At 35.0% G+C, this 27,833-nt stretch overlaps 2 long non-coding RNA genes across 5 annotated transcripts in view; one reads left to right on the top strand and one right to left on the bottom strand.

Annotated features, from left to right (window-relative positions):
• Nucleotides 1–27,833, bottom strand: part of LOC132667410 (uncharacterized) — a 965,632-nt gene that overhangs the window by 736,386 nt on the left and 201,413 nt on the right. Inside the window, exon 1 of one of the 4 annotated variants that reach the window (XR_013555698.2) lies at nt 25,501–25,582. The exons of the other annotated variants lie outside the window; for them this stretch is intronic. This is a non-coding gene — a long non-coding RNA (uncharacterized LOC132667410). Of the gene's footprint in view, nt 1–25,500; nt 25,583–27,833 lie in introns of those variants that run through there. 4 annotated transcript variants of the gene reach the window in all.
• LOC132667412 (uncharacterized) lies at nt 140–8,635 on the top strand. Its single transcript, XR_009605134.3, has 3 exons — nt 140–390; nt 7,496–7,631; nt 8,069–8,635. It is a non-coding gene; the product is annotated as an uncharacterized LOC132667412 (long non-coding RNA).

Genomic DNA, 27,833 nt, shown 5'->3' with positions numbered 1-27,833 from the left:
TTGTGTAACACCCTCCCACGCTGTATCAGGGTTAGTCTGTGTGACTAGTAGAATGGTTATAAAAGGCTAGGTTATAAAAGACATTGTGACTCTGACCTTTGTTCTTCTCTTATATCACATGTTCTGAAGGAGCCACCTGTCATATTATGAGGAAACCCAAACCTTATAGAGAGGCTCATGTGACAAGGAATTGAGTCATTTGAGTGAGCTATCATGGAAATGGACCTGCTGATTTCCTGATTTCAGGGCAGACCTTGAGCCAGAACCACCTACTTGAATTCCTAACCCAAGAAATGTGTTATCAACTCTAGCTACACATCAAATCTATTACCTTTTAAAACTGCACATGACCCTGGCTCAGATTCCAAAGAATTTGATAAAAGATCTGAGGTAAGACTTGGCTGGCTATTTGTAATAAAAACAAAAGATGTTTTGGTTTATAACTATGATATTGAATCACTATTCCATACTGATTTATTTTTCACCTGGTTCCAATTTTTATAGTTTTTGTATCATTACTTTTTCAACTTATCTTAAATACAAGTGAGAATAAGGCAAGAAAATCAGTCATAAATAAATCACTAAATCACTTTAATGTGCATGGGAAGTCCCTAGAATCATGTCTATGATAACACAGAGAATTTCACTGTATTTTCTCTTTCTAGTTCCTCCTATCCTCCAACCACCTTTATTTGGGTGAAATCAGAGCAAAATTAAAGCTAAGGTATGACTTTAAAGGACAAAGATTACACAGGGGTAGCCTGAATGGCTAGTAGAGAGATGAAAACAAAGAATGGCAATTCTTTGCTCTGATTAGCAACTTTGTGCATAGGTTTGGAACTCAGGAGTCTCTCTGCACCTGCCAATCCTCTCTTCTCTGCCAGGCTATCATCATGCAAAGTTTACCAACCACAAGAGTCAGCTACCACAAATTGCATCCTAGGCACAGCTATTCAATCTCAAATTCCTATAATATATGATGGGCTCAATAAGGTGACATATGGAAAACCTACATTTGGGGGCTGATCTACAGACATCCTACTGCAGATGTGGACACCAATAACTCCTAATCTAATCTAAAAGGGACTCACCCAAGTCCATCACCAGCTATTATATTTAATGGTATTAGGCAAACTCTAATCAGAAGTTTAGGCAAGAGACATGGAAAAGAACAAAGAGTTCCCCAATAACTGAGTATGATTAAAGGAAGGATTGCTTTCAGCAAGAGGCCTAAGAGTTTAGTTCTAAGTGTTTTTCCAACCTTTTCCCCACACAGTACTGCCTTTCTGACATGCTCAGTGCCTAATCCAACACACATCTTCAACAAAGCTGGGATTCCATTTTGGTAGACCTTCACTGGCTTGACAGTGAGGAGATAGAGTGCTAGAGACAGAGGAGATATTTTTTAAAAACTATATTGTTATTCACATGACTGAAAATCTGATATCTACTCCACTACTTTCCCCTTTGGGAAGGAAGAATGTATTAGGAAGGTTTTTCATATGCTCTCCCCTGAGAGGTTATCCAGCCTTCACTTAAATATCACCAGTAAGAGAGATCTTAACAATTACCAATGTAATCCATTCTATGAACAACACTAGAAATTAATAAAGCTTCTCTTTGAGGCCAAATCATACTACCTAAATTTCCCACATACTGATCCAAGTTTTGTCCTCTGAATGACAGAAATCAAATCCTATTCTTCTATCTGCAAGATTTCAAATACTGAAAGACAACTATAATGTCCTATCTTTTCCAGACTAAACATCTCTAAATCCTTCAACTCTTCTTGCTAAGACATAATATTATACCCTCTTACCTTCCCATGTGTCCCTGAATATGCTGATTCAATGTTTCTCAAATGCTTATTTAGTAGCTTGTTTTCTAAAACAGAAAATCTAAATCCCACCTACATAGATTAGAATCCAGTAATTCTGGGGTAAGGCTTGGAAATTTACATTAAAAAATTCCCAGTAGGGGTGCCTGGGTGGCTCAGTCGGTTAAGTGGCCGACTTCGGCTCAGGTCATGATCTCACAGTTCATGAGCTCGGGCCCACATCAGGCTTTGTGCTGACAACTCAGAGCCTGGAACCTGCTTTGGATTCTGTGTCTCCCTCTCTCTCTCTGCCCCTCCCCCGCTTGCACTCTCTCTCTCAAAAATAATAAATAAACATTAAAAATGTTAAAAAAAATTCCCAGTAAATTTCAGTACAATCAATATTCTAGGTTATTAATATGATGCCCTGAACAAAACCATAACTATAGTTGAAAGAAGAAGTAATTATTATCTCCTTAAAGTCAAGTACTATACTCCTACTGACAGAGTCTAAGATTGGATCATAAATATCAGTATTAACTATTTTCAGAATACTAGCAAATAGAATTTCTAGGAGGTATCTCTTATGTCATCTTATTATTTTCTTATGCCCATGCCACTGGACAGTTTTACCAAGGTACATAGCTGATAAGCAATCACTTTCATTTTTCTAGCCTCTCAGCTTAGACTAAAAATCTAATTTTAGATTTTTCAAATCAAGAAATGTTCTATGCCGGAAAAGCACATCTTCAAGTGCATTAGTCATGTGAGATCATAACAAAATACCATACTCTGGATATTTCTTAAGCAACAGAAATTTACTTTCTCACAGTTCTGGAGGTTGGAAGTCTAAGACCATACCAGCATAGTCAGATCCAAATGAGCATTCTCTTCTTGGCTTGCTAACAGCTGCTTTCTTGCTATATATGTTCATATGTCCTTTCCTCTGAGTGCATGTGCAGAGAAAGAGAGAGAGCTAGGTCCCTGGAATCTCTTCTTTTAAGAGCAATAAGTCTATCATGAAGACCCCACTCTGATGATCTCATCTAAACCTAATTATCTTCCAAAGACCCCCCCCCCCATCTCCAAATATTATCACACTGGGGCTTATGGCTTCAATGTATGAATTTTGAAGGGACACAATCCAGGCCATAACAACAAAGTAGAAACTTTCTAGTAATTTGTTCTATCATGATTATATGCACACTCCAGTATGGGAAATAACAATGTTCATTCTGTTCCCACTTGCTAATCTTTTCCTTATATTTTTAAATTGAGGCTCAACTCACCAATATCAAGTAAACTTCCAGGATTAGCTCCACCTCTGATCTACTCATGTATCCTCAATAAATACTTGAACTGATTTTAGGAATTCATATTTAATATAAGCTTTCCAAGGATAAAAAACAATTTCTCAAATTCTTTAGTAAATCTCCACAGTATTGAGTTTTGTAGTCTTTATATAGTAGATGACTAGTGAATAAGAAATAATTCAATGGAAATTATTAATTTTTCCTACCGTGTTACTTTCAAACCTTCTCCTTTTTTCAAAAACATACATATACTTATTAAGGTATCAGGCACTGTTCTAGATACTGAAAAGAAGCAATTAATAAAATCTATATGCCCTCCTTTATAGAGTTAATGGCCTAGATTGGGATATATGTATTGAAAATAATAATCACAGAGATGAAATATACAATTAAAGTTGTGATAAACACCTTCAGAAAAAAGAACTAAATAAAATGAAAATAAAGTTGTGGCAGACATTGTGAAGGAAAAGGAGATTGACAGATTACAATGCGGGCCTGACTAGCACAAAATTCAGGGAGGACTTCTCTGAAAAAGCCATGTTAGGAGAGATCTGAACGACGAGCAGATGACAGCCAAGCAAAAGGACAAATTCCAAGCAGAGGGAATAGGACAGAAAAAGATTCCAAAGCAGTAAGGAGCTTAGCCAGCCCCTTTGGGGTAAATGAAAAAAGAACATGTGGCTAAAATGGGAGAGAAAATAGATTATGATGAGCGTGGAGAGTTATACAGGGACCACTTACAGATCAGTTAGAGGGGGTTAGATGTATTCTAAATGTACTGCACAGACACTGAAGAGCTACAGCAGGGAGTGCTGCAGTTTTAGATCACTCAAAGCTACTACATGCAGAATATGTTGATGGGAGACAAGAGGAAATAGACAATCAAGTTTGCAAGCTTCCACAGAAGATAGTTTAGGGGAGAAAAGATATTTGCTTAGACTACAATAACAGTGGATATCTGAAAAAGCAGGCAGATTCGGGGTATATTTTGGAAATATATTCCAGAGGAATCAAAACGGAGGTGTAGAGGTTGACACACATTTGCTTTCATACAATGCTTACAAACAGTATGTGCTTTCTATAACTGCTAAGACTCACAAAGATATCTTTATGTCTAATTGCCCCTTTATCTTTTGTCTAAATGTTCATTTCAAGTAAAAGCTAGATTTGTTTAACTTTGTACAACAACCAGCACAGCGTGATAACCATATCACAGTCTCTTAAATTCACTTAATAAAATTGTATCTAACAAGGTTCTGGGGTTCTTAGTGAGTCAATATTATAAATATTGAAGGAGAGTGTCACAAGGGACAGACTTTTAATTCAAAAGAACCTGACATTCTCTTTAAATGGCATTCTTCCCAAAAGTTAATATCAATTTTAAGGAATTAGGATGTGAACTCATAACATTAACCTCAAATACAAGCTTCTAGCAACCACCAATATCCCTAACTTTAGTGAAACCTATCTCTAAATTTGAAGTGAAACTATAACTGCACTTTAATGTTACAAATAAGATTTCTATGTGAAACATGCAGGACTTCCAAAATACATAGGATGCATAGAATGATGTTGCAAAATAGTCAGATTCTTACTGCCTTTGAATATGGAAATATAAAACTCCTTGCTCCTAAGCTATATAGTCAGAAAAAAAAATCAAATGGGTAAAAAATAGTGTTAAAGTCATATAACATACTTTAACTTTAAAAATCATGCTAACTTTTCTCTCTCCTAGAATGTCAACTGAGAAAGAAACAAATTGAATTACATAGCTGCAGATATTCTTTTCAATGTTTTCCTTACTAGAAAAGGGATAGATATTTTTTGAAAAAAGAAAGTAAGGGGAAAAGCCTAGTCAAGAGGAAAGAGATTCCAAAAGGATTTATATATATATACAAAGATCATATCTTCTCTATCAACCCACTTTCCTATTTCAACCCTGATCATTTTCTTCATGGACAATAAGCACTAACCTAGTGTAAAATAGTGTAGGAAGAGTATGTGCATATGTGATGAATAAAATACAAGCTGCACCCATTTTGGGTGTTTTTATCATTAACTGCTGTTGCATAAACTGAACATACAATGGGCTGTGACACTGGATAAATCATTTGTTTCCACTTGTTATTGATGACATTTCATAACTCGTTTGGGGCTCTGCTTTGCCCCGTCACTCGTGAGTTATGAGGTCATCAATCATGACTGGGAATAAATGATTTATGTAAGTCACCCTATTGTATATTTTAGGTACAGTATACAATAAAACACACACTATTGATTTCTAATATTGTTGCATTACGTTTATCATGTGTGTTTGTGAGACTGTGATCTTGTGTCATCTGCTGCAACTGAGTATGAGATGCTAAAATAATTTATGAGAAAATAAATGTACAAAAATGACTCAGAGAATTCCTATTTTTAATTAATATCTTGCTAAAGCAATTTTAAAGGCCTCCTGAATTAAAAATACTGTCTCAAGTAAGGGGAGTTGCAGTTAAGGACATGAAGTCAATATATAAGGTCATGATTAGGAAACAGAAAAGGACTAAAGAGACCTTTCAATAGAGGATATGCCACCCTGAATAACCTACGGAGATACTGAAGACAAATCTCCCACTGAGAAACACTGTACTGTGTATTACACTTGAAAGGATCAATGGCTTAGTAACAAGTATACCATGGAAATACAAAAAAAACTTCTTCCAGCCATTTTTAGAGAGGAAAAAGGTAGAGTGGGGAACAAAAACCAAACTGCTCCCTTTCATTGATGAAAGCTTAGAACCTTTAACTATAATACAGGTTGAATTTGCAAAGAATCCACAAGCAAGTTTAATTAACATATTAATTGAAAATGAACATACAGTGATCAGGAAAATACTCTTACTTGAATGGAATTCTTTAAAAAGAATATAGCATCTTAAGGGATTGGAAAATTTTTCTTCTGCTTCCTTCCCATTTCATCCCCCAACTGACTTCTATTTTTTTTTTTCCTGATGAGCTTAAAACTATAAACATGATTTAAAAAAAAAATAAAACTACAAGAAAATGCAAAGAAATTTGAGGGAGGCAATCAAAAACATATTGAAAATCAAACCTAGAATAAGAGCATCAAAAATCTAGGAACTTTCAGCTATTTGCAATTACAAGAGTAATTGCTATTTTAACATGTTTTGCTTGTTCCAAAGAAACTCTGGTTCGTAAGCTGAAATTCAAGGAGTTTAAATCACCGCGAAATCTTTTAGGAGCTGATCAAGACTAAATATACAATCAAAACAACCTATTATCTACATATTTTAGTTGATTAAAAAAATAAGGTACTACTCTGAGCAGTACTACACAGAAGTTGTTGACCAGCTGGGTTCAATTCCCAGTGATGATAAAAAAAATAAATAAATATTTAATCTGAAGTATGAAGAATTTAGGTCAGATATAAAGAAAAAAATATTTTTCTTACAGGAAAGTATTAGATATTGACATTAGCTATTGAAAACAGTTGTAGAATTTTCTTTGGAAATTTTTAATAGTAATTTTACTTTTTAGAATGGTTTAGGTTTGTCCTACTCTAATGGCCAAGGGCTGCATTATAAATTCAAATAACTTCTCACAATTCCTTTCACTGCTTAATCCTATGATAATACTAATTAATTAAGAGCACTGTTTTATAGAGCAACAGCATAAGAGGATTGAGAATTTCAAAAGTGAGAGTTGGTAGCTTTTATTGACTAGTAAGGTGATATATGAAAAGCAAGTCAGAAGTCCACAGTTTAGCTAAAAATTCTCAGTTTAAGTCCAATATTATTAAGAAATATTTCATTTTTGAGGTTTTTCCCTAGATTTTTTTCTATTTGCCTTAATTAAGTATAAGATTTCTTAACCTACAGCATTGACTGGGCTTTAAGGGAGTTTAATACCTGAAATTGTATTAAAAAGTTACATATGATAAACACATATGATAAACACATATGTATATTTCTGGGGAAAGAGCTCATGACATTAAACTTTATTCAGAGTCCAGGTCTAGAAACAAAAAAGATTAAAAATTTTAAAAGTGATTACAAACCACTGATTCAAGAGGCTGTCATTCACAATCAAGTCTATTATCCATCTTTCCAAATTGTTTATAAAATTAATTCCATTTTTTAAAGTTATTCTTTTGCCCCACCCCACCCCCACCTTTTTTTCCCCTGCCCCCACCCCACTCCATCTCTCTGTCTCTTATGGCCTTGATTGGTTTTGGCAATTGGTCAGAATAAAGTACTTAAACTCAGTGGCTAATTTTTATATCTTTCAAGTGTCTTTGGATAAAAGTCTGATTGTAAATTCAAAGTATGAACTTAACTAAAATCACTTTTTTTCTTGTATGCAGATACCAATTAGATGTGATCTGCCTTCTCCCCTACACATAATCAAAAGAGTAGCTGCTACTTAAATGTGGAGGAAACTCATATATGGAATCAAAACAGTCACTGAAGAAAAAAAAATTCCTCTTCTAAAACTCAAGGGTAAACTTTGTAATGTTTTAATTTCAGATTTTATATTTTTAATGATAACAGTGCCATGAGCTATGGGAATATTATCATTTGATATAAGGAGACTACAAAGAGAGGCAGACAGTGTAATTAGGAAGCATCTTTGCAGATATGTATAGTAAGTGGTACATGATCAATTCAGGATATTTTTTGGAAGGAAGAAAGGAAGGGAAGAAGGAAATAAGAAAGAAAGAACAAAAGAGAAAGGAACAGGACATAAACCTGGCTTAATCAGTTTAGAGCCATTTTAATGAGCTTGTTCCCCAAGCATTAGAAATGCTGATGGAACCACAGCCTATACATTTGGTCCTTTACCAGGTTGGGTATGAGGAGACTGGGGACTTAACCCCAGCTCTGCTCCTGACTCACTGACTGACCTCAAGCCAGTTAACCCATCTGTTGTTTTTCAGAAGGTGATGACTTGGAGACTGTCTAGCAATTGCTGTGCATTAATGGGGTGACAGTCAGAGGAAGACGCCTGGGGCAGAAGAGCTTCAGTGTAAGGAAATCAGCCTTTACTGCTCTGCCCAATCATGTCAGCACCACTGCTCTTTCAAGGGGCTTCCCGCCATTGTTGCTCCCTGCTCCGGAACACCCCATGCTGCCAAAGCCACTGCAGGGGGTCACCTTTAACAGACAACCTCATTTTCAAATTTCCAGACCACTAAATCAAATGAACCAGTGCAAGAGTAATTTTTTTTTAAGGTTGCCAGAGAGATGCATAGAAGAGTTGCCTATCTTGGGAAGAGAAAATTACAGCAGGAGTCTCGCTTTGTGATGATTGGAAAAGAAGGTAGATCAGAAAGCAGCTTCTTGAGTTTGGGAATTATTTAGATTTTAAATTGTGTTTTGCTCTACATCAAATTGGATTAGATTCCTTGAATCTTCTAAGACTTTGATCCAGCCCATTTCACATTTACAAATTAAAAGGCAGCTTCAGCAGTGAAAATCATATAAGATACAACAAGAAAGCTTTGAGGGGCATATAGGCAGATTTAGCCTAAAGGCCCATCCACTTGTGTAGTGTCTCATACCAACATGTTTGTACTTTGAGAAAATACACTCAATTCCTATAATGCTAAACATTCTTCAATAGAGAGGCATGCATTCATAAAGCAGTTGTATATCTACAATCCTTTATACTGTTTCATGTTTCTGAATCCAATAGTAATTTAGTCTATTAGAATCAATACCCCTAATTCATAAAAGCAAATTTTCAGGGCACTAAAAGTGTTGTACAAATGCAGACCAGTTAAAATTTTAACCAAAGTTAAAATAAATGAGTGTCATATATTTGACACTTAACACGTCCATGACAACTAGGCTCACCCTAAACAATCATGCAGAAGTGAAAGCAGTGAGGAAAAAGAGAGGAAGAGGGTAAAACATTCAAATCTAAAAGTTTACAACGGTAAATATGAGTGTGCAGGAATACTTAAAGAAAAATCACTGATCTCCCTATGCATGAGCAGGAAGTTTGAACCTAAATATCATCCATCCAAACTATAAAGGTTAGGCCAGACATCCGTTAAGAAATAAAAGGATCATCAGCTAACCCCAAACAGAATTCTTCAGCATAGTACACTCCAGCAACTTCCCAATGCCACAATGTGTGTGCAAGGCTTCATCAACAGGGTTTGAAAAGCACTGCTATTCTCCAGATAGTGCTCACTACATGAACGCTAACATAAATCAAAAATACTGGCATGTGTTCCCTGTAGTCACTGCAGCTTAATCCGCTTACTCTAACCCTTCCCACCTTCACACAGGGTCATCTCTCCATGTAACCGACATATTCCCCTTTCAAAAATCTTTTTTTTCATGAAGGTTTATAAATGCCTTATTGATTTTCCACACAAGGCCAGTCAACTTCTGACTTCACAAAAGGAGTTGAATAAAGTGGCTGAACCCACTGCTGTTTCCCTACCTACATAAGTAAAGTACCACTACCCAGTTAATTTTAGTTCTACTAACTGACCTGGTTACAGGATAGCCATCATCAGCCCTGGGTCCCCAAAGACAAAGATCCTTCTGTGCTCTTGCCTGACTATAAAGTTGCAAAACCAGTGGTCAAATAATTGCTTAGCCTGCTTGATTCTTCACCACCCCCTTACCCCATCTCAGTCCTATATACTGCAAAAAAAAAAAAAAAAAAAAAAAAAAAATCTAGATGCAGCTTCTGAAAACTTTCTTTTGATATGTGATTACCTTTTCAACAAATCAGTCAAAAAAGACTGTGTCATGTATCTTCTGCATTTAAACATTAATATTAAGGTTATAAACTTTAAGATGTTTTTGTCTCTGACTTCACTGATAATTTTCCACAATTTTTAAGAAAATCTTTATTTTCTTATCTTTATTATAGATTACTTTTTATTATTTTATCATAGGTTATTAAGATTTCAGCTATTTTATAGTTTTAAATCTTATTTTATTTACATTCTTTTTAAAAAAAATTTTAATGTTTATTTTTGAGAGAGACAGAGACAGAGAGAGACAGAATGCAAGCAAAGGAGGGGTAAAGAGAAAGGGAGACACAGAATCTGAAGCAGGCTGCAGGTTCCCAACTGTCAGCACAGAGCCAAACACAGGGGTTGAACTCACAAACCACGAAATCATGACCTGACTGAAGTTGGATGTTCAACCAACTGAGCTACCTAGTTGCCCCTTTATTTATTTATTTATTTATATTATTTCATTCACAATTTCTTCTTAGTTTCCATTTTCTTTTTTTAAACAAAATTAAGAATTTTCAAAAATGATCTGGCATTGAATTGTTCCTGCTTTAGCAACTGAACTACAGTATAGGCAAAAATAATACACACATTTTATATATATATATATATATATATATATATATATATATATATATATATATAGTGGAAAGTAGTAAATAGGCCTATACAGTTGCAAAGTTTCCACATTTTAAAGTAATACAATATTAATGCTAATTAAACTGAAAAGTTAATGATATATATTGTAATCCCTAGAGTAACCATTAAATATATATGAATTCCAAATACTCTAAAAACATTTCGATGGTCCAAGTAAGACAGCAAAGTAAAAACAGAGGAATAAAAAACAGGAGGAAAAAGAGAAAACAATTTTTTTAAATGTGACTTAAATCCAACCACATCAATAATTACATTAAATGTAAGTAGATTAATAATTCCAATTAAAAATCAAAGATTGTCACAATGGATTTTTTTAAAAGCAGGACCCAAGTCTATGCTGTATATATGAGATGAATTTTAAATACTAAGACACAAATAATTTAAAATTAAATGGATCGGGGTTGGGGGGGAGTGCCTGGCTGGCTCAGTGGATTAAGCGTCTGACTTTTTTGATATTGGCTCAGGTTATGATCTCACAGTTTGTAAATTCAAGCCCTAGGTTGACTGGCCACACTAACAGTGTGGATCCTGTTTGGGATTCTCTCTCTCCCTCTCTCTTTGCCCCTCCCCTAATTGCACACACTCTCTCTCAAAAAAAAAAAAATAAATAAACTTAAAAAATGTATAAAAAATTAAATTAAATTAGATGGGAAAAGATATACCATTTAAATAGTAAATACAAAGCTGGAGTGGCTATCATAGCAGCTTTATTTATAATAAACTAAAATTAAAAAGCCTACATTCTAATAAAAGGAAAGTGGATAAACAAACCACAATTCAACTGTGCAATGAAATACTGGTTGGCAATTAACAGGACCTAACTGCTGATACACCCAAGTATGGATATATCTCAAAAACATACTAAGTGAAAAAGTTTCGCTCAAAACAACCTACTGTATGAATTCCATTTGTATTCCATTCTAAAACAGGTAAAATTAATCTGTAATGGAAAATATCAGAATGGTAGCTGTTTCTAAGTGGGCTGGGCAGGGATTGACAGAGAAGGGGCATGAAGGAATTTTCTGGGGTCATGGTAGTGTTTCACAGGATGATCCTGGGGATGCTTATACAGGTACATGTAATTATCAAAAACTCAATGAAACTACACTTAAGAATTCTGTATTTCATTGTATGTAAATTTTACACCAAAAGAAAAAAATGTAAATAGAACACAAATTAATGATATGCATGCTAGGTGTTAGGGGAAATTGTACTGATGTCTGCACTTTCATTTGAAATGCATCAAAAATAATAGATGAATCGAAGAATGTAGGAACAACTAAATGAATAGATCTGGGGCAAAGCAATATACTAAAATGTTAATAGAAGCATCTAAGTGGTAGTTACATGGTGATCACTGAAAGATTCTTTCAACTTTTCTGTATGTTTAAAATTTTTCTAAACAAAAGTTGAAAAATTACATATTAAAACAAAAATATAAAGAGGGAAGATGAAGAGGGGTACACAGAGGGCTAAATTGTATCTGCTTTGTTCTTGAAAACACAAAATGGTCTGAAGCAAATAGAGCAAAACATTATGATTTTAAAGACCCTAGTATTCATGGGTATTAGTTGTATTATTCTCTTTTCTCTCTTTTATTCATATTTTTCTTCATGCTTCAAATGTTTCATAATTTCATTTTTTATAAACTATAAATGGAATGACTGTAATACATTAGAGTATGAAGGGCAATGGACTGAATCCTGGGACCTGGCATTTTAGCACTCACCCAATCATTAAGGGCTATGAACCTGGTATAAAGTGACAAAAATCTCCCTGACCTTAGTTTCTTCATTTGTAAAATAAGAGAATTAAACTGAGTTGATATATTAGAGATTAATTTCATCTCGACAATTCTATAAACCTAAAATAAGCAAAAATAAACAAAAGTGTATTTTTAGGAATTGCTTCCTGTGAAATGTTATACATGAGCCCAAATACTCAGAGTTAGTCATACAAGTAGTCAGAGAATAATTTTGTGCATAATGGAATCACAATCTTTACATTTTTACTCAGCCTACTAAATGCAATAAAGTAACATATAAGTAGGGGGTTAATCATTACTGAAGAGCCCAAAGCCCAGAAAGAAAGACAAGCAAAGTTTAGTTTTTAAGACATAATTTCTACTATTTATTCTTCTCATAACTTGGGGTCTTGGGAATTCCATTTTAAGCCTCACTTTTTTTATCCTTACATTATGGGGATTATAGTCAATGACCTTTAAGAACACTGCCAGCTCTAAGATTCTACAATTAGAATTCTATTTGGGTTAAATACCTGTGAGTATACATTACTAAACGTTTATTTATCCTCTCATAACCACTAGTACTCTACCTTTTTTTTCAAAGCCACTCAAGAGTACTGTCATTATCAATCCCCACCAAACAGCTACCCAGAATTGGTGTTGTTAGTGAATTATATGCAGTGGACAAATTAATCTTGTAAAACTATTGGGATTAAAATTTTCAATGCAGCATTTAGGGATATAAAAATAGGGTACTTCTGAAAATCAAACAGCATGTTGCCATGTTACCAACTAGTACCATCTTTTGGGTCTGCCATCATGTTCCATATGTACACAGGAAGGAAAATTAGAAGCAAAAATGAGAACTTGACGTATTTAAGGTCGATACTTAGCTGCTACTTGGTAGTTCCCAATCCCTTTAAGGAAATTACTTGACTGAGCTTGAAATACTGTTTTTGGTTATCAATTGAGTTAGACATTTAAGACCTGTCTTTCTGGCCACAAAATGAAACTTCTATCATCTTTTTCCAATACAAACAAGCAAACAAACAAAAAGAGTAGGACCAGGGAAGGAGGAGGTTTTTATCCTTTAAATTCATGTACTCTTTATCGCTTCTTGGCCTTTTGGTCAAGTATAAATTCACGTACATCTTTAACTCTTACCAATGCAACTTACCCATTATATCTTTACAACTATAATTCTTTATGAAAGAAGAGGATTTCTAAAATGTAATAATTATTGCTACTTCTCAAAAAAAAGTGTCCCTCTTTAAACAATGCTATAATTTCTTTTCTGTGAACATTCTAATTTTTTTTTAATTTAATGTTTATTTATTTTTGAGAGAGAAAGAGACAGAGAGTGAGTGGGAGGGACAGAGAGAGAGGGAGGCACAGAAACCGAAGCAGGCTCCAGGCTCTGAGCGGTCAGCACGGATCCCAAGGTGGGGCTTGAACCCGTGAACCTTGAAATCATGACCTGAGCTGAAGTCGGACGCTTAACTGACTGAGCCACCCAGTCACTCCCGTATGAACATTTTATTTTGAATAAAAAGTTCCTAAATCCCATTCAACAGGGCAACACATCTTACCTGAAGATAAGTTTTTCAAAGTTTCTAATATAATCTCATTTCTCAAAAATTGAAATGTTTGCCCATGGAGAAATTTATGTTTCTGGAAATACAATGCCATATTGAGACTTCTGCTTTTTAAATAGATTAAGAACAATTTCTTTTTCCTCTTTGACTCTTTGCTATTTTCTTAGCCACTTTATCTTTTTCTTTTTATTTCACGTATAATTTTTCTCCTTTCTTATACCTAACTTATGTTAATTGTTTCCCAGTGTCCTAATACGGTTAACATTTAAGTCCTCCCCAGTGGAGTCTAGTGGAGGAATGCATTCCATTGTGCAAAAAAAGCTTTTGCCAAAGAAGCTAAAGAGAAAACAAAAAGATCTGAAGAAACAAATCTATTTTTCCGTCATTACGTGCCTGAAAGGAACCTGCCACCTAGAAGAAAATCTGTTTAGTTTTACAGTATAACTAATTATGCATGAGTTTAGACCAGAATCCCTAATGTTCAAAGAAACCATATTATGCCGTAGAGTAGAGCCATCTTTCATTTTTAAGAATTGATATAGGCTTCTGGTAGCTGTAGAGTACATTTGCCCATCATACTCATAACAGTTTTTTGTAAGCTACGAAACCAAAGGCCAATGAGGAATTAATAATGGCTACATCCAATAGATATTAGCAACTACAGGGGAGGCTTCAGGTTTTTGCTTAATATTCTGCATGCCCATCTCTAGTTAGTCTAAATGCATTTCAAAAAAAAAATCGGGATGCACCTCTGTACCATTGTTTTTAAGCCCCAAGAAAGACATAAATTTAACAATAAACATTAACTAAAATGGTCCAGGGGGGAAAATATAATTTTTATTTGTTTGTTTGTTTGTATGTTTGTTTCTCAAGGGGCAGGCAGAACCAAATTAGTTGGCTCTCCCAGAATCAATATGTAAAAGTGTGAAAAAGAATGTCAGTATTTCTGTGGCTTATATTTCTTTGAGAGGGAGGACAGGGGACATATTCTCTGTGTTTTACATACAGCTATAAGCTCTAGATGGTCGTTGGATGGGATTTGGAAAGGGAGGGTGGGGGAAATGCAGAGCCGCATGAAGACTTTTATTCTAGGAGTATTCTAAAGGTCAAGAGATTTCTGGATTACCCCCCCCCCAAATACATAAAACTATATTTCTGGATTATCCAGAAGATAGATGAAACTACTGCCCATCTCCTATCCCATTTATTACTGACATATCCACTTTATTTTTTTTAAGGTTTATTTATTTATTTTGAGAGAGAGAGAGAGAGAGAGAGCCCATGCACCTGAGCAGAGAAGGGGCAGAGAGAGAGGGAGATAGAGAGTCCCAAGGCTGGGCTTGATCTTACAAATCTTCAGATCATGACCTGAGCCAAAATCAAGAGTCAGACCTTTAACCAACTGAACCACCCAGGCACCCAGACATACCCACTTTAAAGAAAGAAATTCTGCTTTCCTTAGGATGGGAGTGTGCAGGAGACAAGTTCTATTACCCCACACAGAGCTCTTCTAAACCTCTCTAAACTCAAGTCAATAGTAATAAAAATAATTTCTTTATTCCATTACTTTGGACCAAAAAAGACAGAAGAATAAAAGAGAAAAAATGTCGGGGATGCTTAATGTGGCTGCAGGGCCTATGTATATAAGTGAGGCAAGAAAGGAAGACTGCTAATCAAATAGTTAGACTTGGGAATCACTGTTCTGGGTGAAGTTGCCAGATCCCTTCCATGTTTGTAAAGACACTCAGTTAAATACCAATTGTGTTGATAAGTTGTGTCGCCTATTATCTAAAAACAGTTACTAGGGGCTCTTACGGACTCAGTCCCTTGGTTAAGCATCCAAGTTCAGCTCAGGTCATGATCTCATGGCTTGTGAGTTCGAGCCCCACAACAGGCTCTGTGCTGTCAGCTCAGAGCTTGGAGCCTGCTTTTAATTCTGTGTCTCAGTCTCTCTCTGCCCCTCCCCCACTCGATCGTGTGCGCGAGCGCTCTCTCTCTCTCTCTCTCTCTCTCTCTCAAGAACAAACATTGAAAAATTAAAAAAAAAACAGTTTTAATAAATAGGTATTCTTTCTATCTTACCATGAAGCTAGAATCCACTAGTTTTGGGTTTTTTTTTTTCATTCTTTCATCGTAATATTGGGTTCATAATCCTTTTGCTAGACATTGTTCTCCTCCCTCCAACTATTTTCACAACCAGTTCCAAAAGAGAAACAGATAAATCACGTGAAGGGAAATAACTATAGATTTGGAAAAACAAACATAATAATTCCTAGGGACACAAAGAATCAAAAAGATCATTTGAAATGCTATATCTCTATATTTGAAAGTGAAACTGTGCTGAATACTATTAATAACAAGTTAAATAAAACACAACAGGGGCATTTACAGTCCAATTAGATTATTAATGAAAAAGTAAACTATTTCTTTCATGCCATAAAATGCTATTTTCCATATAGAATATGTATCTTCCTGGTATATAATTATTCCTTCTAAACAATTTCTTTTCTGAAACATGCTGTTAACAGTGACTGACAATAGCGACTGTGTGTAAAAATACTACAGACACAGGTTAGTATGTTAAAGAAAAGACTAAACATATTGTAAAAGATAAGGAACCCATAATGGAAGAATTAAGCAATCAAAATGCATTTATAAACACTTCTTTCTCTTTTTCCTCCGTATGGGCAAATAGAATATGACTAAACATGAAATTCAATTTTCACTGTCTTCCTAGTCACAGGCCAACGGATCCCTGGGTCATGTGGCTTTGCTCCCAACCGGAAACAGAGAATAAAAGCACTTTTCAGACTCTTTTCAGGAGGTACAGTCTTGAAGCCACCACTACTTGACACAAATTAAAAGCTGGATTCATAGAATTGTCATTTGTACAGAGATGTCTAAATTTTATGAAGTCCCTGTATTTCTTTAGCTTCTGTGATCTGACCCTGGATTAGGTTAGACTACCAGACAAAATCTAAACCTTCTTCTACTGACCACCTGCAAGACTTTCCATTGCCCACCTGTAACTAATCTGTCAATGTCGATTGTCAAGGAAAGATTGCAAGTTTGATGAGGGCAGGGTCTACATCTCTAACATTACCATTCCCCATCTGTTTTGGTTCCAGATAACACATAAGAGACACTCAAAAATGACTACTGAAAAAAATGAACAAACCTAGATTAGCTTTCACAGACCTCCTTTACCAAGATGCTACATGACAAAAAACTAGTTCCCATTACACTGGTGTGTGTGTTGATCATAGGTTACAGTTAAGAAACAGATTTCCCTGAATTACACAATGCTCTATGAAAACCCAGGAGTTAAATTTCCCATGAGCCTGTGTACCTGGAATAGTTGCACATCTCCTGAAGAATCAGTTTATTCTCTTGATGATGATTCTACGCATCTTGGAATTATTTCCATCTTTGTGTTGGTTGTTAGAGAGCTGAGGACTAAACATGTGGCTCACTTGTGACCAATACATAGGGCTTCAGAGTGGGCATTTGGTTCCATAGTCACACTTCATGCTCTGCCCTTCCTTTCTCTGGCTTTACCTTGGCTTCATTTCCCTCACTTTGTTTTAAATTTATGTTATGTATCTTTGCAAGCCACCTTAATTTCTTTTTGAATCAAGGTGGAATGTAAATAAGTTGATTTTTTTCCTTTCATGTAGAAGTTATTAACTTTGCTGAAGAAAAGAAGAGGCAAAGAAAGACATAATATAGACTTTGGCAATATATGGCTGATTTTAAAAGACCTTGGGGATATCTTGGGAAGAGAAGATACTATTCCTATCCCACATTGTATAGTTTTAGTTTTATGTACATCACAAGGCAATTGCACAACGTCAACCCTTTTTATTATGTTACATCAAGAATGTTAATACTTACCACATATTTAAAAATAAAAACAAAAGAATGTAACTGGACCAGAAGCAGCTTAGCTTTTACTTATGGTCAGAACATTAGGAACAGGGAAAATTAATGAAACTATAAAAATATATGGAAAACACTGATATCAAGTAAACAGAATGGCCTCTTACTATTTAATTATGTTTAAAGACATGGGGTCCCTCCTATTCCCATGCTCCTTTCTTTCACAGAGTAAATTTTCAATTTCTCATAAGAGGTAGATTCTGAGGAGACAGAGAAATAGACCAATGCTAGATAAGAGCAAAAAACTCACAATTTTTCTAAGAACTCATACTTGAGTTAAATAGTTTATTCAGAAATGCAGTCACATTGTATCATAGTCTGACAAAATTATGATAATAGTTAATCTGAATATAGAATGTCCCTATGCTGCTATTGCTAACCCTTCATCTACCTAGCAAGTACATTTAACTAAAAGGAAGAAACAATGACAAAGGAACACACACACACACACACACACACACACACACACACACACACACTTACATATCATCATCTGCCCCCAAATAGCAAAGGCATCTCTGCCACAAGAACCTTGCCCATCTCTGCTCCAGGTTCAGGTAGAGAACTACTGTCAGTCTATTTTAGAACTCCCATTTAAATTCTGTATGTCTTTATAAATGCAGTTATCATTACCATTGTTGCCTTATCACTCTCTATGATTGCTCTCTTTCAGTCAAGTACAAAGGCAGCCTGAATATAAATGTTTTGTCATAAAACTGCTATTCAAATAATAAAAAAGGGTTATAATAGTACTAAAAATAATTTACCCCCAAGGCTGCTGCATAGACTGTCAGTGTGCAGATTTGAGGGGCACAAAACACCTCCAGCCATACTCTCACTATCCTCTGAACTCTTCCACTGCATCTGAACCCATATTTGCATGATTTTAAAAATAATTTAGACGTCATTACATGACTAGGATATCTAGAAAATTTTTAGCATTAGATTAAAAAAGATACAAGTTATTTTTATCACTATTATCATTACTGTACTTAAGAAACATGGGATAAATTAGAGTGAGTGTTTATATCTTTCAAAGGGAAGTTATTTTTTAGTTCATTAGTTTGGGGCAAATGGATAAACACATAGTGCATATATGTGTACGCACATATAAGGTACACACATATATAGATACACATGTGTCATACACATGCATACAAATTATACACACATATCACATGTACACACATATCATATACACATATAGCATATACATAGCATGCATACGTATATGTCATGTGTACATGCATACATATAAACACATATATCCTATATATCATATGTACACACTCACATATAAAATCTTTACTCTGAAAATGCTTTTGTTGGTATCAGGACTAGCTGTGCACTGCCACCCAGGGGCTGTCTACAACATTTTAACACTGCTATCTTGCCAAGAGGCATTCAAAGTCATTACCGAATGCATCCTGGACAGTCCTTCATGGTAGCTGTTAGCATTCCCATTGCATATTCCGGTAGCTTTGGTGTCATTTCCCATAGCATGAATGCACATTGCAGAGAAAGGCAGAGAAAAAGAAGGGAGAAAAGAATGCCAAACAAGCAAAGGACCACCTAGAAGGAAACAAACAAATTATACTGACAAGGCTGACAAGGGGGAATAAGAAAGAGAGAAAGAGGGGAAGGAGGAGGTTTATGGGCTTCATGCCCACTGCTCTGGGTAAATATCCCTCCTTGCAACAATAAAGACAAATAAAGTACAAAGAAGGGATAAAGCAGAAGATTACAGACCTGGCCGGTGTTTGATAAATGGCACTCTACTTCACTCTGCTTATTGTGTACTTCATACCTCACTCCTGAATATGGAAGAGAATTTTATTAAAGATTTAGCCACGGTGGTGGTGGTGACTGGCTCACAGTAATTTTCCTACAAAGTAGTTTAATCTATCACAGGGCAGACAGTGCACCTTCTTACCATGTATCATATCTGTCTATTGAGTAAGTGCTATCCAAATCCAATTTCTTTTCATTTTTGGAACCTGTGATGCATATTCAAGATACACTTTCGTTTTGTCTTTGTCCTAAATTGGGTGCTGTATGAGATGGGGACGGGAGGAGTACTAATAAAAAGAAAATCTGCACTCTAAGGTTTCTATATCATTCTGGTCATTTTTTGTATTTTACAAAAATAAATTGCATAATTTCAATGCCATATAATATTGGTCACATGTGGAGTCACCAGGACCTTTCATATTTATGGATATGAATATGAAGCATTGCACCACTGATTATGGAATGAACTTAGAAAATCATTACAGTCAAGTTCCGGTTTTGAGCTTTGTGAAGCACACAGGGGTTGTTCCATTCGATAATGAGATGACTCGTGCAATAATAGGGAAACTGTTTCGACCAAAATCATTCAGCAGTTCATTACGTGGTAAAATGTAAATCCAGAAGTGTCATAAGCAAGGTACTTTCAGAGTGCTCTGTTATGGAATCACAGAAATTAGAAAAGCCCCGTGAGGTCACTCACTTCATCTGTTCCTGGTATCAAAGTGCTCTGAGCAAAATATTTTCAAATATAGAGTCCATGCTCCCATCATGATATTCTATTATTTCTCCTTTCATTGCATTACTTTATTTCACTATGATGAATTGTTCTCAACCTGACAATTGTTTCCTTTAAATGTTATTGGTCTTTTTGTAACAAATAAGTAATTCTGCTCTTACTCAGTTACAACAAATCCTTCACACTACTGTTAAACCTTGTTATTAGACTCTCTTTAAAATTGACCTTAAATATGTATTTTTTTAATTAGAAGGTTAATTAGCATGTATTTTAGCCAGAAAAATTTACATTTAGAATCACAAATTATTATTGTCTTATAGTCTCTTGGAGGACCCAGAAACCCCACAGTCAATTCCCATCTACCAGTAATTTAAAAGTTACATCTTGTCAATTTCCAGCTGTTTCTACCCTCAACAACTTGGACCCTTTCTTATTAGGTCCCAAAATCAAATATAAAATTTTAAAAATACTAAAAGTAGCTCTTTATTAGGAAAACTTTGAGCCCCATCCACCTTGTCCAAGTCCTTCAATTTAAAGATGAGAAAATAATTGAATCCCAGAAATTAATTTGTCTATATGGTCAAACAACTGACTTACAATTAGAGGAAAACAGATTTTAAATCTAAAAGACCTAGTTTCAGATCCTTCCTCTGTAGTTAACTAGTCCTGTGACCTTGGGTGGACCATTAACTTTCTGAGCTTCAGTTACTTCTCTGTAAAATGGAAATAGCAATACCAAACCCATGAGTTTGTCATAGGAATCCAGAGAAAATATTTAAAACACTATTATCACAATGCCTGGCACACAGTGCTCAGTAAATTATATCAGTTAGTCACAAAACTCAACCTAGGAACCACTGTTCAAGGGAATTTATTTAGCCACATAAATTCATGCTATCTATCATCTCCATTTCCCCTATATACAGTTGACCTTTGAACAACATGGGGGTTAGGGGCACCCGCACTCCATACAGTTGAAAATGCATGTACAACTTTTGACTCCCTAAAAATTAAACTACTAATAGCCTCCTGTTAACCAGAAGCCTTACTTATAACATAAAGAGCTGATTAATACATATATTGTATGCTACATGAATTATATACTGTATTCTTATAATAAAGTAAGCTAGAGAAAAGAAAATGTTATTACAAAAATCATAAGAAAGAGAAAATATATAGTACTATACTGTGTTTATGGGAAAAAATACACATATAAATGGACCCACGCAGTTCTAACCTGTGTTTTTGAAGCGTCAATTGTATTATAAATCAGAGCTCATGATAAAGACAAAATTAAGCATGCATCTAAAACTATATACAAGGTATTCACTTATCAAGCCAATAAAAATTTATTACAGCTAAAGATGTTTTTAAAAGTCTAATTATAGAAAATAGAACCATTTGGATATTGTCTGGGTTTGGGGGAAATAGGAAGATAATAATCAGTAACATTGGAAATAACTTGATTTTTCACTACTTTCCTAAAACATATTGACAACAAAATGTTTGTGTAAACACTTTTTAACATTAATACTATTAATACTATTTATGTATGTTGCTATTTTGAAATGAAATGCATTTTGGCGTGGGGGGTGGGGATGGTGTGCTTGGGTGGCTCGGTCGGTTTAGCAGCTGACTCTTGATTTTGGCTCAGGTAGTGATACCACAGTTCCTGAGTCCGCATTGGGCTCTGTGCTGACAGCACGAAGCCTGCTTGGGATTCTGTCTCCCTCTCTCTCTGCCCCTTCCCTGCTCAGGCTTGCGCGCTCTCTCTCTCTCTCTCTCTCTCTCTCTCAAAAATAAGTAAAGTTTTTAAAAAGTTAAAAAATAAAAAATAAAATAAAATGCATTTTTCATATTATGAAACTAATACATGTAGTGAAGAAAATTTCCACAATATAAAAAAAAAATCATTCATTATCCTACTACCCAGAAATAATTGCTTTTAATATATTGGGGAAAAATCTTTGAAATGCTTTAAATATATATTTTATCATAATTATACATGCAATTAGATTCATCATATGTTACAGAGATATAGATTATATACTATTTTATAACCTATCTTTTTCCCCAGTTATAAATGGTAAGCATTTTTCCATGCCCTTATATATTCTTGAAAACATAATTTAAGTGGCATATCATAGGGATTTGTCAGTACTCTGTTTAACTTCTCTCCTAAAATATTTGTATTGTTCTCAGTAACTGTGTAATAAGCATCCTTTAATTCTGTGATTCCTTTTGAATAGGATTTTCAGGCATTTATTTAACTAAAAACTCCTTGAAGCCACAGCTCTCGTCCAATCTCTATTTGATTTTATTGCAAACATAGTATGGATTTTTGATAAGAACACATTTAAGAAATATATTCCTATCAATTAATATTCAATTAAAAAAACATTTACTTTTCCAAACACCAAAAAACTAACACACAATCTGGGATTCATACTAGTATGATTTCTTTATATTGTCATGATAAACTTTGTATGGGAAATTTAATAATTATTGCTAAAACATGTCTCCCTTTCTAGAAATTTTCTCTATAAACTAGAGACCTTCATAAATATCACTACAATCAAGATACATCCATAAATTAAACTGTTTATTCACTGTAGTGCCTACATAACTAACATGAAGAGACAAGATGGTTGGCAACTGGAAAAATTGTCCTATTTCATAAAAATTGCAAAAATGCTCACATCTTTTAGATGCCATCTCTTAAAACCAAAACGCTAACATTGACTCATATTTCTAATAAGTGTTTCATATTAAAACAGATATACCTTATACATTTAAACATTTTGGAGATTTAAATTTGTAATGGTAAAAGAAGAAATCCAACATTTAAAACAATTTTTCATCTGATGTATGCCACCTGCACTAGTCTCAGAAACTTTCTATATATAAGATTAATTTGGAGTAACTTTAAAGTCAGGTCATTATAATAACAAAGAAAAAAACTTCTAATTACATCATGCTGAAATAGAAAATAATCAACCAGAAAATTGACCATTTTAAGCATGATTGTAATCATCCTTAGGGGAAGAAAATGGGCAAACATATACTTGCTTTGAAGAAAAAAAATATACAGAAAGCTTTTCTTTAAATATATATATGTATTTTTAAGTGTATGCTTATACATGTTAAACTAATGCTATATTTCCTCTATTCATTGCCTTCAAATTCCTTCCAGTCTGACTATTCCAAAGTAAAAAAGCACTCTATTGGCAACAGAAGCATTTTATTTTTAATACTGCTTTATTTATATTCAAAGCAGAGTATTTAGAAGGCATGAGGCACCAGTTTATAATGAAAGACGTTAGTGCATTCTGGAAACCATGAGTCTTTTATTCACTCTTTAAGATGCATTCACTAACCACAGAAGAATCTCACTAAATGTAAAGATTAAGACCTATTTAAGTATAGTTATATTGAAATGACTCAGAAATTTGTAAAATAAGTTTATTTTCACACTTCTAATAGACTCAGTTATTATGGTCAGCAGTACAACTAGGGTAGGAGCAGACATTTTATGCCTTACAGAAGACTGCACCAACTACTGCACAGCGCCACCTGGCAGCAGGACGAAGGACTGTGCCACCGTCTTCTGGCCTCCTCTCACTGAAAATCACTAATTGGTACAGGACAATGTGTCCTTCAGAAAGTCCCCAACTGATGCTGGCCTCATTTTCTTCATTAAAAATGGACACATTCATGTACCAAGTTTGAAAAGCTGGGGATTTTGTCACTTGGTTTTTGTTATTTGTACTTTTTAAGCATCTTAATTCAGAACACTTCATTTTCAAAGGGCATCTTTACTGCAGCTGATCACAGCTGATGATGATGAATGTATCTACATTTTTCAAAAATAATTTGTCATCAGTTTTCATGGAGATAATCACAATAAGTTAATTTACAACAGTGACACAAAGAAAAATCCAGTGTTCAGCTGAGTGTAGCTATATGCCTCTGTAGAGAAAGAACAACAAAAACACCAAAAAAAATAACTTCTCATATCCATATGTTTGAATCATTCTTATTTTTATTTATATGTCTATACACATAGTAACATTTGTATTTGTACTCTGAAAAGGAATCTAAACACATGGTTTGTACATATTAGCATGAACAAAATCTTATTAAATCCTTTGACCTTTCTCTTCAATGATTTACTTGTAACCTGAATACATGTAAACAGCTAGAGACATTCATAAAAACAAAAAAAAAACACCTAAATAACAACTACTTCCATAATCTGAGCAAAAGTAGTTACTATTGCTCTTTTGACTGGAAAAGAAATTTTTGGCATCTGTTGTTCTTTAAAGAGGCCTAAACAATTACAATTTGTCATTCCCATTTCTTCATAGCCACACACTCAAAAAAAAAAAAAAAAAAAAAGGAGAGAAAGGTAAGGAACTGATAGATTTCCTACATTTCTGGTACAATTGAAATTCCAAAATAATACTGCCAATTCAAAGAGCAAAACATCAAACTGGGCTCATGCTCATATTTAGTGTGCTAGATGTTCTTCTAATTGAAAAGTTAGTAACCTTCTATGCACTACACTCTACTACATTACAGTTTTCACAACCATAAAAAAAATAAAATTTGGCATGTCCCTAACCTGTGGGGTAATTCTCATTTAAAGAGAAAATATATTCTTTTTGTTTTGTGCTTCCTAGTTTCTTAAAAACAAATGTTTATCTTAGAATCAATCAAAACATTCTAAGATCGTAGATATTTAAGAGCTGACAATAGTGTTTGCCCAGCAAAAATATTACAGGGTTGGGGCACCTGGGTGGCTTACCGGTTAAGCGACTGACTTCGGCTCAGGTCATGATCTCACGGTTTGTGGGATCAAGCTCCACATCAGGCTCTGTGCTGATAGCTCAGAGCCTGGAGCCTGCTTCCGATTGTCTCTCTCTCTCTCTCTCTCTCTCTCTCTCTCTCTCTGCCCCTCGCCTGCTCGTGCTCTGTTTCTCTCTCTCTCAAAAATAAATAAACATTTAAAAAAAATTACAGGGTCGAGGATACAGCACTTCAGATTATACACTCACACAAAGACCTTTTTTGCCTTTTCCTTTACATTCCTTACAATGATGCAGGAGGTAAGAGAAAGATGTTATAGAAAGGGCATACTTACTAGGAAATAGCCTATATCACTTCTTGGTGATTGCACTTTCCTTCTTCCCTCAAAGCCCAGGGTTAAACAGAATCACCACACTGGAGAAGAAAAAAAGGCAAACAAAAATGGTGTACTTCCCAGCCCACCAGTCTAAACCTACTTCCTCACCCTGGGTGGACTCTCTTCCCAGCTGAAGTTGAAGATGAGCCCTTCAAGTCAAAATTGGCAGGTGCCAGGGAAAGATGGGTTATCAGAAAATCCTTGTGCCCTCATTCTTACATTTAACCTGAGTGGCCAGCACACTGTGGTCACTAGGCCTGAATTACAGGCTACAAAGTTGCTCTGGGAGAGAGGCCCCAGGCTTACATGCTCTGAATAGATTTGGAAGAACAAGCCTTGGACTCTCCTTTGCAGGATGGCTATTGGTCTTTGCTAGATCATCCTGCTAATACATTCCTGAGTAGAAACACAGTTATAGATACACTACCCAGAATATGTGTTAGATACCTCTTAAGCCTCACTTCACATTTTCTTGGCTAAAATTTTCACTACAACTTTTGTTATGGCAGACCTTTATCTCAGGGCCACTGTCTGTCTCTAGCAAGAATGACTGGATAATTTGTGGGGTCTAGTAGAAAATGAAAATGTGAGATCTCTTGTTCATAACTAATTATGAATTTCAAAACAACGAGAGCATACCATTAAATAAAGCATTAGGACCTTCAAAGTCTGGCGCCCTGTGACCTCACAGATCACTAACAGATAATACACCCACAAAGCCAGCCCTACTCTCTTGCTTTCTGTAATCAAACTTCTCTGCTGTGCCCCATGTTAGCTCTGTCCAACTAAACTGGAAAGGCACAAGTTAATACCTATTAACCAAATCCTGAGCAGAGGGAGATGAAAGCTAGTAGATAAATACTCCCCTCTTTCATCCTGTGGGTATAAAATTCTGGGGAATGTTCTACAAGGCTCTTTAGCATTTGCTTAGCAGGATAGAACCCTAAACACCCACAGTGAAACTCAGCCCAATAGCACATCCATGGATCACCATTCCCTTCTTGCTCATTTCACTCTTCTCAGTCACTCACCCATGTTCCTTAGGATCACTTCCCAAAATAAACCACCTGCATAAGAGCCCTGTCCTCAGGATCAGCTTTAGGGGAAAACCTAGACTAAAATGAAATACAAGACAGCTGAGTTAGGTGAGGGTTGAGATGAGAACACAGGGTAGGGAGCCAGTTTGAAAACTAGCAATAGTAACAGAGATGGAGAAAAGATCATTTTGGAAATTAAAAAGCAGAATCAGAGACATGGCAGCTGATTGGATATGGGAGATGAGGAAGAGAATCCAAATATAACAGGAAGTTTTCTTATTTAAGTGAATAATGGATGGTGACACTATTGACAAAATTAGGGAATGCAGAAGAACAACTGGAGTATAAAAATAACAAATTTGTCATCTCTCAGTGAAAATGTGTTAGCAGTTATACTTGAGTCTATAGATAGTAAACAAATTTAGGTAAAAGGCATAGTGATGAATATAACTATAAATGCACAAATAAACATTTATTGAATACAGAAATAGAGTTGGAGGAAATCCCCCCCCCAAAAAAATTATTATAATGACATCCATTCTTTATTTTTACTACTTAAACTCCTGCTGGCAACCTATTATGCTTTAAAATACATCCGTAAGAATTATGAATACAATGGGAAGAAAAACTGGATCAACTAATTATTATATTAAATGATTTTAGTGTGAAATGTTTCCAAAATCAATATTTAAAAATCTCAAGGTTGTTATATTCCTTTTGCCATTATCCTATCTTTTCAAATGACATAATCTATTTGAGAATTTAAATAAATTTAAACTTTTATTGCAAAACTAAAACGTTAATACTATTAAACTCTGGGGGTCTGCCAAAGTTGTTAGCTTCCAAAGGCTCATCTGACCCCCGATATTTGGCCAAAAACTATAGGGCAAATTTTTCTTTAAGTAACGTTTACTGTAAAAGTCAGGCAATTTTTCATTTCTAAAGAAAATAGATAGCAAGTTGGTTTTAAGGGGATAGCTCAAAATCAGCCATACCTATAATCATCAAGTTTGTCTTTATTGATCTGTCTTGAGAGGAATTAAAATCTATCTGGATGTTTAGTTGTTGACATTCCTCTGGAATTTATTATTCACATATCCGGTATCTTTAAAAATTCTGTCTTTGGAATTTTATGTACTTTCAATGTTATCAGGCTTTTCTGAAGGTGGAGTTGTCCACGTGAATCACAAAGAAATGAGACTGGAATGGAATATAAGGTAACTCTCTCTTCTTGATGAGTAATATTTGCAACAT

Source organism: Panthera onca, chromosome B2 (genome assembly GCF_046562875.1).
Source record: "Panthera onca isolate mPanOnc1 chromosome B2, mPanOnc1 haplotype 2, whole genome shotgun sequence".
Classification (NCBI taxonomy): domain Eukaryota; kingdom Metazoa; phylum Chordata; class Mammalia; order Carnivora; family Felidae; genus Panthera; species Panthera onca.
Note: the sequence above shows the minus strand (reverse complement) of the source record. Positions and strands in the feature narration are given on the sequence as shown.